A 14,772-nucleotide genomic window follows, 5' to 3' on the forward strand; every position below is an offset into this window, starting at 1 on the left:
CTGTGGGGTACTTTCCTGATTAATGACTAATGTAAAGTGGTCCAGCCCATTGTGGGTGGTCTTGGGTTGTATAAGGAAAAACAAAAGGAAATAAAACACGAAAAAAGCCATGGGGGAGCAAGCAGCATTTTTCAATGGTCCCTATATTGGTTCCTACCTTGAGTTCCTCACCTGGCTTCTCTTGATGACTCACCGTGGACATGGAAATGTAACCTTTCCTTCCCCAAGCTGCTTTTGGTCATGGCATTTATCACAGCAAGAAAAAGCAAACAAATACACCCCTTAACTCCAGGTTTCTGAGGGATGTAGAAGAAAGCCAGAGAAGAGGCAGGGAGTGACAGACCAGAACACCAATGTCCTTCCTTCACTGGTCTCTACAGGTAAACATGGGTAGGTAACTCCCGCCACCACATATATACCACACACATTCTCGTACATATCTGCACACAAGTAATAAATCACTTTGACATAATGTGTACTGTTATATGTTTATATGATGTTGTTAACTTAATTTCCTTTAAGTTATATATAAGAACTATATGGGTTGGCTTGAGAGATGGTTTGGTGGTTAAAAGCACTGACTGCTCTTCCAGAGGACCCAGGTTTGATCCCCAGCACCCACACAGTGGCTAACCGCTGTCTGTAATTCCAGTTCCGGGGCATTCAATGTCCTTGTCTGGCAAACATGTGGTACACAGATATGCATGCAAGCAAAATACCCATACACATAAAATAAAAATAAGTAAATCCCCCCAAATTAAAAAGAGCTATATGAGCCAGGCATAGTACATGATTATTAAGTTTTTAAAAGGTATCCAAACCTCAAGGTGGCCATGCTCTAATGGGAGAGATTTATGACTATAACACACTGTGGTGAGAATTTCTGTGAAAGTAAAAAGTTTAAGGAAGCTTAAGGTAATGACGTATAGAAGGCTCCAAGAAGACCGGGCATTGAACTAGATACAGAGTTTGAAGTGGGTCTTATGATTAGAATGTGTGGAACCAGCAGAGGATACAGAGAGACAACGGTGAAGGACAGCTAATAAGGTCAGAGCAGCGAGCAATCACCTTTGGAGGGAAACAGTGAGATGGAGAAGGGAGGTCCAAACTTGAAAGGGCCTGCAGCAGCACAGCCTTGGTGGACTATGGGCTCTGTCGACATTGTCGCGCATAGACTCAGCATACATGACAGCAGTGATTCACTGCCCGCTGAGCAGAGGCAGGGAGCCATGAAGAAGCTCCCCGGAGGAGATGCTTTTCCTCTCCTCGCAGCTAACAGATGAATAGGTATCTGGGTCTAGGTAGATCTGGTGGCTCTGAATATTTAATTAAATGAATTTCCTAAACACAGAAAGTATGATACATTTTAATGTGTTGCTCTCCCTTTCTCTCTATGGCAACTAACCTTGATTATCCCAGAATGCTGAGCTCAAGCAGACAGCTTACCTGTTTATCCTCAGAGAGAACAAGAGTTTTCTCTGAGTATTAAATACACATCTTACAGGTAAAACTCAGTTAAATAACATTGAAATCCATATGCAGGTTATTCAAATGTAAGCACCTGCAATGATAGGAAAGAGCAGCAGTTAGGAGGCTGTTATGTTGGACCACTGTTAGCAAACAAACAGGAAACGACAGCTCACACCTCACCACTCCCTAGGCTCTTGACTGCTGTCTCATGTCTTAGCATCTCTCTCCATTCCCAGGGGAAAAGTGATCTAGGCTGCTTCCTGATCCTCTGAGCCCTTCACCTAACACCACCATCGTGACCCAGGTCTACTCCCGTGGCATGCATAACCCCTAAAGTATGGTTTTTTTAAGCCATCCCTAAGCTAGGCACAGTAGCACACACCTATAACCCCAGCACTTAGGAGCCTGAGGAGGATCCCAGGTTTGCAATTAGTCTGGACTGTAGAGTGAGGCCCTTTCTCAAACAATTTTTTTTTTTTTGGGAAAAAAAAAACATAAAAAGAATTATTCCCAAAGCACACACACACACACACAACCACTGCCAAGACTATAGGGCAACTGAAAAAGAGAACTCTCTAGAATCAAGCAACGGTGAAAGGCTGACCAATTAACAGCAGCCTACGCACTGGCCAGTCACCTACTCAACCACTAATCACAGAGCATCCAACCCAAGCCTAGCCCCAGCCAGCACGTTAAATACTAAGAGAAGCAGCAAATGACCTTACCCTCAGTGAACCCCATCTCGTGATACCTACAATCCGTAACGCATAAATTGTTCAGAGAAAAAAAATACCTGAGATTCAGAGAAACTTAGTCATTTCAAGACTAAAAGTCTCATCCAGGGGAGATTTGAGGTAAGGCAAAAAAAAACAAAGTGAGGGGTGTGGACGGAGCCCCAAACTCAGGGAGCCGAAGGTGGAGAGGACATGTGTGGACATGAAGTGAGGAGGGGGACATGTTGGGAGTATGAGGAGTGGGGGGAAAGAGTGGAAAGGAAGGGTTGGAGGTGCATAGGATCCAGATGCATTGTTTACACGTACGAAATTACCAATGAGTAAATGAATGATATTCTTTTTTAAGATATTTTTAAGACACCAAGGAGGCCATGTGTTCGGTGAGAAAACGTGCTACACTCAAGAGCCCCAGCTCTGAGATTCGGTAACTGCAGGCAAGTTATTCAACCTTAGCGGAGGTTAATAACCTTTCCTGCAAGAAGTTAGTGGGGAATTATATGAGAAAACACATGTAAAGAACTCCACGCAGTGCCTGGCACTCAGGGAGTCAACCAAAGTGAGCTGTGACATGTCACATGTAGTAAGGCCCCAAACAAAGTCACTATCTGTTCTTAAACTCCTTTCTTCTGCACCTCTGTCCTCCATCTGCAGAGTTTCCAGCCACTCACAGTCTCAACTCCAGTCCTCACATCTCCTCCCTCCACAGACTCCACCATTATCTTCACAACTAACACACCTTGCTCAAAGAGGCCAAGGTAAGATTTATTTATGTATTTTTACTTTTTCCTGTAAGGAGTATGATATGTGTGTACATATTCATGTGGGTGTGTGAATGTATAAGCAGGTGTTTAGGCTATGTGTGTGCTTGTGGGGACAGAGGTCCACATCAGGTATTTTCCTCAGTTGTGCTCCTTATTTTTAATATATCGTTTATTCTTTAAGAATTTTATACATATATACAATGCATTTGATTATATCCACACCTCACTCCCCTCTCCAACTCTTCCCAGGTCACAACATACCCCTTCCAACTTCCTGTTCACTTCCCTTTTGTTTTTAATAACCCACTGCGTCTAATCAGTACTGCCCATATGTATGTAGGTCCAGGGCCATCCACTGAAGCATGGGCAACCTACCAGGGTCCACAACCCCAAAGAAAAATGATTCTCTCTCCTCTAGGAGCCATCAACTGCCCAGTACCTCCTTAGCTGAGAATGGGGCCTTGTGAGAGCCCTCACACATACACACGTCCATGCTGGGATTTTGTCCAGCTTGGTTTTTGTGCAAGTCTTGAGCAGATATCCACAACTCCTCTGATTTCTTGAGTCCACCCACCGTGTCATATCCAGAAAAGAGCATTTCACAAGATTTCCCTACCCTCCATCTCATACATTCATTCCATCCCATCTTCTGTGACATTCTCTGAGCCTGAGGTCAAGTTGACAATAGACGTCTCATTTAGTGACTCAAAAGTCACTCGTTCTCAGCAATTATGAGTCTCTGTATTAACTGCTACACAATGCAAAAAGTTCCTCTGACCAAGGGTGAGGACAGAACAAATCTATAGGTGTAAGCATAAATACTTAGAGGGCAGTTTGCTACATGCCCATATAGTAAAATAATAGTAGGAGTCCTCCTGGGTGCTCTGACCTCCCAAGCCATGGGTCTTTGACGAGATTTACAATACCACACATGCATTCCTCACTGTGGATCAGACCTCAAAGCGGTTAGTGATCCCGTGACAGCAATGCCACTGTTACACGAGAGAGCATATCTTGCCTGGCAGATCAGTATTGTAGCACTCAGAGTCCAGTCAGGGAGAGACCAATTAGTGTCTTTTCTTCCCTGAGGACTGAGAAGCATCTCTGGCACTATGAAAGCTCAACAATAGAGAAGAAATTTCCCTATCAGTTTGAGACAGATTTATTGCTCTATGTCCTGCAACCAAAGCATGTGGTATCTTCAGCAACAGGATCTTACATATGGTTCATAACCAAGAGCAGCAGCAGTAGCTGGGGGCCTCTGGCACCTTCCTGACCAGTAACTTGAAGGGAGATATCACATTTTGTTTAGTAATCTGTGTTTTCTGGAAGCAGCACTATCAACTCATGCTGGGTGCCCTCTATCAACCTTTTGTTTTGTTTTGTTTTTTTGAGATAGGGTTTTGCTGTGTAGCCCTGGCTAGCCTAGAACTCACTCTGAGAACAGACTGCCCTCACATTTGCAGAGATCTCCCCGTCTGCGCTTCCTGAGTGCTGGGATTAAAGGCATGTGGCCACTACCACCTCCTATCAATCGTTTTTAAAAAAATAATTTTCTTTATTATTAGCTTACACAGCCACGGTTTTCCACAAGGCTTTTCCACAATCCTTAGTTTTAGTTAACTTTCCCCTATTCCCCCCTCTCCCTGGCACCCTGCCTTCACCCCTTGAACCTTTAGCCCCTAGTGTCCCCCTTATTTCATATCATAAACATTATACTATCCCCTCCCGGCATTACGACCACGTCCCCTTTCCCTTTTCATGGGCTCCTTCTGGCTTCCTGACTTCATGTTAAACACAAAAATCTAAAAATCATAGCTGGGAACCACTTATGAGAGAGAACAACAGCATTTGTCCTTGCGGGTCTGGTTCACCTTACTTAGCATAGCATTTTCCAGCTCCACCCATTTTCCTGTGAATTTTATAATTTCATTTTTCTTTATAACTGAATAAAATTCTATTGTGTGTATGTGTACTACATTTTCATTATCTGTTCATCAATTGAAAGACATTCAGACTGATTCCATTTTTTGGCTCCTGTAAATAGAACAGTGATAAACACAGATGTACAAGGTATCTCTGTAGTAGGATATGGAACCCTTTGAGTACATGCCCAGCATTTCTTTTAGCATTTTTAGAAACCTCCACACTGATTTCCATAGAGGCTACATCAATTTACACTCCTACCAGTAGTTAATAAGGGTTCACGTTCTCCACATCCTCATCTATGCTGTAGGCTGAGCTCAAACTCAGGGATCTGCCTGCCTCTGCTTCAAAGCACTGTTATTAAAGATGTGAAGCATCACCCTTAGCCAGTTATTGATTCCTATTTTATTAACTTCTTCCCTGATTTTAACTGTCTTTGTCTACTAGTTTGGGATTGTCTTGCTCTAGTCCAGGAATTTAAATCAATAAATTACTTGCGATCTCTCTCTCTCTTCTTATTTCCTTTCTTTCATGGGGGGGTGGGGAGCAAGACAGGGTTCTCTGTGTAGTCTTGGCTATCCTTGAATTCAGTCTTTAGACCAGGCTGTCCTCACCTCTCAAGTACTGGGATTAAAAGTGTGGCCCACCTCACTCAGTTTATCTCTGATTTCTTAATGTAAGCACTTAGAGTTATAAACTTCCCTCTTAGGACTGCTCTCATTGCATCCCTTGGGATTTGCTATGTTTTGTTCCCATTTTCATTTTATTCTAGGGGCTCTTCATGATTTTTATTCTTTGAGTTCCTCATGATTCCATTCATCATTCCTTACTGGGCTGTTTACTGTAATGTCCGTGATTGTGTGTGTTGGGGGGGGTAGGGGGGTTCTCTTGCTGTTCATTTGTAGCCTTATCCCATGATGGCAGATAGAATATAAAAACTTAATTCTATTTTCCTGTATTTGTTAAGTCTTGCTCCATGTCCTAATATATGATCTATTTTAAAGAGTTCATGGGCTGCTGAGGGAAAGCACTGTGTTCTACAGTGTTTGGATGGAACTTTTTGTAGATGTCTGTTAAGCCCATTTGATCTATGATATAGTTTAATTCAGACATTTCCTTTTTTTTTTTTTTTTTTTTTTTTGCAGGGGAATGACCTGTCAGATGGTGGGAATATTGCAGCCATCCACCATTATTTTTCTGGGTTAATTTGTGACTTTACATCTAGTAGTATTTGAGTTTGGGGCATATAGTCTTAAATAATAATGCCCTCTAGATGGATTTGTTACCTTAATTAGCATGAAGTGGCTTTATCTTTTCTCATTAGGTTTGAAGTCTATTTGTCAGATACTAGAACAGTGGCACCTGCTTGTTTCTTGGGTCTATTGCTTGTTACAACATAGTCCATTCTACCACCCTAAGACAGTGTCTGTCTTTTGTAGTGAGGCCCATTTCTCAGAGGCGGCAAATGGGTGGTTCCTGACTTCTTTATACAATCTTCTAGCCTGTACCTTCTGATGGGTGAATTGAGACTATTAATACTCAGACTTATTATTAAAACTTCTGTACTGACTCCTGCCATTTTTCTCATGTTGTTGTGTGTGAGCGCCCCCACCCCCCACTTCCTCTATCATTCCAGCATGGTTTATTCCTTTCTGTGGCTTCATGGATGGATTTGTTTTTCTCTTCAGTCTACATGAGTCCTTTGAGTATCTTCTGTAGAACTGACTTACTGCTCATAAATTCCTTTAGCCTATTTTTATCAGAAAGTTATTTTTCCTTCCGTTATGACATACAGCTTTATTGGGTATAGTATTCTAGACTGGCAGTTGTTGTCTTTCAGAACTTGAAATATATCATTCCAAGTCCTTTACAGCTTTGACTATTTCAGTTGGATAATCCAATGTTATTCTAATATTCCCACTTTTATATACGACTTGATGCTTCCCCGCTGTCAGTTTACTTTGTTTATTCTGTATATTTAGGGTTTGGTTATTAATATGACAAAAAGTTCTTTTTCTGTCTTTGTCTGTGTAATGTCCTAAATGTCTTCTATATGGATTGACATCTCTTTTCCTAACTCTGGGAAATTTTTTGTTATGATTCCTTTAAAAATCTTTTCTGTGCCTTTAGAAAGAGATCCTCCTTCCATGTCCATAGCCTGTAAATTTGGTCTCTCCAGGGTGTGTATCTTAAAGTTCCCACTGGTAACTTACTATTACTTTGTCTTGGTCCTTGTAGGATGTCCGGTTCCTCCATTTCATCTTCAAGCTCAGATATTCTAACCTCTACCTGCCTCTACAGATGAGACTTGCCACAATTTTATTTGATGTACTATGCTTTTTAGTTCCAGCATTTCAGGGTTTTTTCTTCAATGTTTCTGTCTCTTTGTTGAAGTCTTCTCTCATATAACTCATCGCATTCCTTATTTTGTCCAGCTGTCTGTGTCTTTGCACATAAAATCTCTATTGTGAGTTCTCTGAGATTTCATCTAACTGACTCTCACTAGATGCCATTCCTTTATGGTTAATAATTTTTGGAAGAGCTGTGCATCTTGTTTTTCTTGTTGTTTTATTTTTTCATGTGTCTTATGTTACTGTGTTGGTATTTATGCATCTGGTGTTATTTTGTTGCTTGGTTTATTTTTTTAATCAGCTATATTCCTTCAGTTGAAGTATTTGCAGTGTTCAGATGGGACTTGGATGAGCATATAATTGAGAAAATAATTCCTCAGTCTAGGAGCTCCGAGTACCTGGTGTAAGCTTGATATTAGTCTCTGCGAAGGATATTCCCTGAGAATGCAAGCACAGCTGCTTGCTGTCACCTCTCTGCAAATGTTGTAGTGGTCCATGGATCAGAGTGCCCCCCCATGAGGCATGTATGCAAGCATGAAAATTAAATAATAGAAAACAAGAAACAAAAGATACTTGTGAGTGGGAGGCTGGCGCAGCTGTGCTGAACTGAAAGATGAAGTTCACAGACCCCCCTGACTCTACAAGGTTCGATACCCTGCTGTGTGAAGTGGAGAGAGTGGAAACCCCTGGTCTTTGCAGCCTGTGTTCCTGCGGTTCTAGTATACAGTATACAGGGAGCGTGGAGGTTCAGAGTGCTTTCCTGGTAGTTTCCTTGGACCCCTGAACCTCCCTGTCTCCATTTATTTTTTCAGGCAGGATCTCTCAGTAAACCTGGAGCTTACCATCTCACCTAAACTGGATAGCCAGAGTCCAGGCTCTGCCTGTCCCTGCCCCAATCCACTTTGTCTAGTGCTGAGGTTACAGATGCACACCGCTGCACCCAGCTTTTCCCATGGGTCCCAAGGATCTGAACTCGGATCCTCACACTTGTGCATCAAGCACTTAACTGTGAGCCATCTTTACACCCCTAACCAAGCACTAGAAGATGAGCATCCCTAATTGAGGGAGAAAAAAATCTCAGATGAAGTTACTAGCATTAGCTGCATTTTGTACTTGAAGAAAGTGAATTTTAAGTTAAGAAACTCTCTTAAGGCCATCCCAGCTACAGGACGCTGAGCTCTGAGAAACACTATGTGGATAAAAATGCTTCAACTTCACACTATAGTGCCTCTTTAGGCCTGGGGAGTTTCCCTTCTAATTTTTATTGACTCTATCCCTAACCATCCCCTTCAGCAATGACTTGCTCTGCTTAAAACACTGCTGCACAAGGGGTTGTAGTTTGGGGCAATTTTGAGGCGCTTTGAGAGCCAGTTTGATGGGGAATTGGCTCAAGAGGAGTTCCTGAGCCTGAAAAAGCCCTGTCAAGAAGGGTGGGCAGGAGACACTTAGGCCAGAGATGGGACAGGACAGCAGGCTAAGTGTGAGGGACAGAAGGACTGAAGGGAGGGAGTGGGAGTGAGAAGGAAAGAGAAGCTGGATGCGACAGACATTACCTCACCAGGAACACATACTCCCGAGGCTGGAACTCAGCTTAATAATTCTGTTACTAGGGCAACAGTAAAAGAACCTATCTCCGAGAGAACCCAGCAGAGAGTGTGTGTGCACCCAAGTACGGAGGCTCCGAGTTGGGAAAATAGGTGGAAGCAAGTGGCCAAATAACGCAGCAGGAGGGCCTGGGACATCATGGGGCATTTCCTTGGCCTTTGCCCTCTAAATCACAGAGAACAGAAACATCTGAAACTGACTTGGTGGGAAGGCAGCCAGCAAGATCCACAAAGCAGAAACCGTCGAGCCTCATGACAGATCACCAGTTATAGACCTAATATCTAGGCCCATCTAAGGACACCCAGAAGTGGAGGTCACCTTCCTCATCTGCCATCAAGGGAGCTCTCACATAGAAAAGTTCCTTTGAGGACGCATGCCTGGCAACATAGGCAAAACACCACAAAGCTGACCACTGACTCAGTTTGCCTCCAATTTGATATCACTGAAAACTTTAATGTCTTAAAGTTCATTCCAGCCTCTCGAAGGAGGGCAGTGTGGGAAAATCCATCCATGCAAAGAGGAGTCCTAAGCACCACTTAAGATGCAGTGGATGCTCTGCTCTGTATAAGGCCTCTGGTGGAGTAAGCCTTCTTCCTATGGCCAGGGTAACCAGGGTGCTCTCTTGCCCATCAAGGGTATCCGAACAAGACAGCCTTGGCATTTGACTTCCCTCTTTCATACCCAGCCCAGTGAGAAAAGAACAGCCCTTCAAAGACATTAGGAAAACTGAGACACCAAGACTCACCAGACTCAAGCAAAATGAGCATTATCCTTTCTAGACTCCAAACCAAATGCACACTTGATGCCTGCTCACAGAACCAGACAGAGGAAGCCCCACCTAACATCCGCCAGCCACTCTTCGGCTTAAAGTTCTTGTCTTTTCAAAAACCTTTCTTGAAGAATGCCAATGGAAAATGTGCAGGACTGATCTGCTTTTTCAGTCCCCCTCTTGCGCTATGATTTCCCAAGCCTATGTAGGGACTAGATCTCACCTAAGGTCTACTCTACACAGAGATTTGTACTGCCTTAGATTTCAGTTGAGTATTACTTTGGAGTCAGGGTGGTGGGGCAGCCACCCCTGGGCTACAGAGAGATTCCTACCAGGGCAGTTATGCACCATGTAGACACCCGTTTTCCCAATGGACACAGCATGTTCTAGATGATCCCGGAAGGAATTCTGCCCTATGGAGGGTGAGGGCTCTACAGGGAAACAGAGTCACCCCAGTCACTGAACTCCTTTTCTTTCCCTCTTTTAGACATTTTTGGAGGGCTGGTGGGGGGGGTGTCAAGATAGGATCTCACTCTACAGCCCAGCCTGGCCTTAAACTAGCAGCAGTCCTCCTGCCCCAGTCTCCTGAGTGCTGGGCTGCATACACAAGTTAATATGTCCCGCTTACCACTCCTTCTCTGAGTGAACAAATTGGTTTTCCTTTTAGTTTCTCCCCCTACACAAGAAAGACCATTGACTGAATAGTCTCAAAGCTTGTTATAAGAAGTTAACGGGAGCTGGGTGGGGCTGAGGATGTGGCTCAGTTGGTAGGAGGCTCACCTAGCATTCATGAAGCCCTGGGTTCTATCCCTAGCACCACATTAAACCCAGTACTTAGGAAATGGAGGCAGAAGGATCAGAAGTTCAAGGCCAGCCTCTGTTTGGTCAAGGCCAGTCTGAACTACAGAGACTTTGTCTCCAAAAATCAAACAAACAAACAAACAAATATAAATAAATAAATAGGGCTAGGAATAGAACTTAGTGATGGAGTGCTTTCCTAGCATAAGGCTCTAGGTTTAATCCCTAGCACCCCCCCCCAAAAAAAATCAAATGAATAACAAAAAAGAACAATGTCAAGGATAAACAATGTCATAGGCCTTCTGAAAGACAGAGAGCCCCAGCGTATAAATTAGTCACAATTAGAACCAGTGGCCTGATCCGGGAGGTCAATTTATTCCACAGAACTAATGAAAAATACAGTGAATGCACAGGGCACTTGTGGATGGTGTGGTTGGTAGTTGAGGCTTCTGCCTGGACCCCTCCAGTTCTTGTCACTGGTTTGTTCTGTAACTTCGGGTGTTGGCACCCCTTAGAGTCTGTTTCTTCATTTATAAGATGGGATCGTGCCGGGCGGTGGTGGCGCACGCCTTTAATCCCAGCACTCGGGAGGCAGAGCCAGGCGGATCTCTGTGAGTTCGAGGCCAGCCTGGGCTACCAAGTGAGTTCCAGGAAAGGCGCAAAACTACACAGAGAAACCCTGTCTCGGGGAAAAAAAAAAAAAAAAAAAAAAAAAAAAAAAAAAAAGATGGGATCATACTACAGGACTCACTGGATGGCTAGAAGAGCATGTACCTGAGGCTGGTAGATGGTAAGAAGCAGTTACCGTCCTTTGAACAACCCTAGAAAGGCAATGTCCATCACCCTCTCACCAAAGGGGAGACTTATGCCCACAGAAGGAAGCATTGGTGTACACCCAAGTCACTAAATAAAATCTTCTGTTTGTTTTTCAAGACAGTTTCTCTGTGTAGCCTGGCTGTCTTGGAACTAACTCTGCAGACCAAGGTAGCTTCAGACTTGGAGATCCACCTACTTCTGTCTCCCAAGCGCTGGGATTAAAGGTGTATGCCCACCACCACCCGGATCAATAAAAGCTTCTCCCAAAGCTTACATTGTACAGCATCTCCCACACTGAAATCTACAAGGCACCTGGGAAACCAAGCTGTCTCTCCCTGACAGCTGTAAGTCACACCCTCACTTTTAAATCTGTCTTAGTCAGGGTTTCTGTTGTCTAAGAGACAGCATGACCACAGCAACTCTTATAAAGGAAAATATTTAATTGGGTGGCTTACAGTTCCAGAGTTTTGGTCCATTATCATCATAGCAGGACATGGTGGCATGCAGGCAGACATGGTACTGGAGAAGGAGCTGAGAGTGGAGAAGGAGTTTCATCTTGATCCTGCAGGCAACAGGAAATTGTCTGAAACAATGGGCCTGGCTTGAGCATATATGAGACCTCAAAGCCTACCTCCAGAGTGACACACTTCCTTCAACAAGACCATACTTACTCCAACAAAGCCACACCTCCTAATAGTGCCAATCCTTAAGAGCTCATGGGGCCAATTTCATTCAAACTGCCACTAACACATGGTACAAAGAACCATCTGTTCTGAGCTGGAAGTGGGATCCAATTCTTCCACTAAATCTTGTATGCAGTTTTGAGGCTTCCCCTTGGTCACCTCTGGATAATGAGTGCTGCGGAACTGCACAATATGGAGGAATTCTAAAAACAAAAGCATTCCTGGGGAGCACAAGAAATTGGAGTGAGTTCCTCCAACCTCTCCTCTTAAGGTCTCTCTCCTAAGTGGGGAACTCAGGCAACCTTGAGGGAAAAGGTGATGGTAGTTTATACCAGCGGATACTAAAAACAGACCCAAGGTATATACAGACAACTACATACATACTGATGGGCCTGGGCCCTAACCCTCCCAGCATGCTTTGGGACTTTTTTCTCTTTTCCACACTAACCTTACTTGTTTTCACCTGCTTTTCTCGGCACCGCCCCACGGTCCCAGGCTCCCTGAGAGGACTCTGTTGGAGAAGGGCTGGGCAACATCAAAGTCTGGGGTGAACTGTATGTCCTAAGTGGCTCTCATACTTCTTTAGATATGAACACCTGTTTAGCTGCTAGGAAAGAAAAAACAGTATTGGCCTGCGCACCACTGGTTGATGAGTCCATGTGGGCCCTCAGTTGCGCCCACTCACACTTTTAATAAAATGCCATGTATGCTCCTCATTGCTCTTTTCTTCTCAGGCAAATAAAAGCATCACCAAGTCAGCTTCCCTTACCACCTGAAGCAAGGCAGCTACGCAGAATTCTCAGTAGTAAGGACACACTCTGGGGGTATACTCTCTTGGCCCCACAATTCTTCCCCATTGTTCTTCACTCAGCACCTGTAACTTTTCCACCATGAAAGAGGTTTAGAAGTTCTACAGAGATTTATAAATTTTCGAGCCTACCTCCCTAAATAGATATAAGAAAAAAAAATAGAGCCCAGAGAAGTTAAGCAACTCAGCCAGTGGCAAACAGCCTGATCTAGACTGTCCAAAAGTGGGATCTAAGAAATAATTGTCACAGAAGGTATTTTTTTAAGAAAAAAAAAACCCTAAAGTTCACAGACAAGAGAATCTAAGAAATAATAATTGTCTATTCACCGTTATCTGTGCTATTTATTCTCTCTCTCTCTCTCTCTCTCTCTCTCTCTCTCTCTCTCTCTCTCTCTCTCCTGTGTGTGTGTAGGGGGGTTTGGTTTGGGTTTGGGTTTGGGTTTTTGGGTTTGGGTTTGGGTTTTTGGTTTTTGGTTTGGGTTTTTGGTTTTTGGTTTGGGCTTTTGGTTTTTGGTTTGGGTTTTGGGTTTTTGGTTTTTGGTTTTGGATTTTGGTTTTGGTTTTGGTTTTGGTTTTTTCAAGACAGGGTTTCTCTGTGTAGCTTTGGAACCTGTCCTGGATGTCGCTGTGTAGACCAGGCTGGCCTGGAACTAACTCAGAGATCTGCCTGCCTCTGTCTCCCGAGTGCTGGGATTAAAGGCGTGCGCCACCACTGCCCGGCCTTACCTCGTTTTTGGATACAGGGTCTCAGTTACCTGGGACTTACTGAATGGGTGTGCTAGGCTAGCCAGCCAGCAATCCCCAGAGATCCACACTGTCTTTGCTTCTGAGTGCTGGGATTCCGAGCTTTTGAACGTGGGTCCTGAGGACTAAACTAAGGTCGTTGGATTGGCATGGCAAGTACTTTACTGGCTGAGCCATTTCCCCAGCCCTCTAACAACATTGACTCCGCTATCAAAATGAAGGCATTTAGGAAGCAGGTCTAACCTCTCACAATCACAATGCACCCGTGAGTGTTGAGGCTTCAGGACTAGAAACTGCACAGCTACCTAAAACAAGAAGAATGGCTGAGGGTGACCATTCCAGGGAGTGAGATGCAGCCTGTCAGTGCCGCCGCTCAATAACCTTTAGCATAACGAATCTATCTAAAGCTTTTGTTAGTGAGAGTGCTTACACAGTATGGTCAAACAGGCTATTGTCTTGAAGAAGTCAAGAATGCTGGAAAACTAAATGGGGCAGCCTGGAGTCATGGTTCTCTGAGGAAACACTCTAAGAGAGACAGAATGGTACCAAAGAAAGGTGGAGGGGCTGGTGAGGTGGCTTAGTTGGTAAAACCACTTGTTACCAAGACTAATGATCAGGTTTCAGTCCCCAGGACCCACAGGGTGGATGGAAGAGAGTTCCTACAAGTTGTCCTCTGACTTCCATGCGCACAATGTGGCATACCTGTGCCCACACATACACACCACAATTATACACATACATAAATTAAACAGTGTAATTAAAACATTTTTCAAAAAGAAAGAGAGAGTAGAAAGTAAGAGCACTCTGAGAGCTTCGGAGGTCAGTCAGTGACCATCACTCATGGGAACAAAGGGGCCAGCACACATGACCCACATTTAATAAAGTGTCCCTAGGAGACCCTGCCAGAGCAGCACACTCCACTGCGACTCCCAGAGGAAATGGCCACTTTGGAGATTAATCTCATTCTATAGATTTTTATGATCTAAATTAATCTCATGAGCAATTTTTGAAGCTCTAGGGAAGGACTTGCTTATGTTTTTAAAACAGAATTTATTTTAACTATAAAGAAAGGCTGGCTTCCCTATCAATTAAATCTTGTTTCAATTTGTATAACTATCATTTAGGGCATTACATTAAGTGATTGAAATTTCTGCTTAAAGAAGGTCACTTTCAATTTAGTAAACATCCCTAAGTCATCATGTTAATTCCCAGTCAGTCACCCAAGAAATGCTGAGTCAGTAAACAAAATCAAGCATTAGCTAACTAGCCATGAATCCACTTGACTTTATTAATTTCTCTCTTGGCAG

The 14,772-nt window shown here is 43.7% G+C and overlaps 1 long non-coding RNA gene across 3 annotated transcripts in view; it reads right to left on the reverse strand.

Annotated features, from left to right (window-relative positions):
- Positions 1-14,772, reverse strand: part of LOC131925749 (uncharacterized) — a 20,792-nt gene that overhangs the window by 4,715 nt on the left and 1,305 nt on the right. The window contains exons 1-4 of one of the 3 annotated variants that reach the window (XR_009383326.1): positions 12,683-13,093; positions 12,362-12,509; positions 11,686-11,792; positions 1,447-1,561 (exon numbers count right to left, since the gene is read on the reverse strand). This is a non-coding gene — a long non-coding RNA (uncharacterized LOC131925749). Of the gene's footprint in view, positions 1-96; positions 1,342-1,446; positions 1,562-11,685; positions 11,793-12,361; positions 12,510-12,682; positions 13,094-14,772 lie in introns of those variants that run through there. The other 2 variants (XR_009383325.1, XR_009383324.1) reach the window with 2 other exon arrangements.

The sequence above is a fragment of the Peromyscus eremicus genome, chromosome 15 (assembly GCF_949786415.1).
Source record: "Peromyscus eremicus chromosome 15, PerEre_H2_v1, whole genome shotgun sequence".
NCBI lineage: Eukaryota > Metazoa > Chordata > Mammalia > Rodentia > Cricetidae > Peromyscus > Peromyscus eremicus.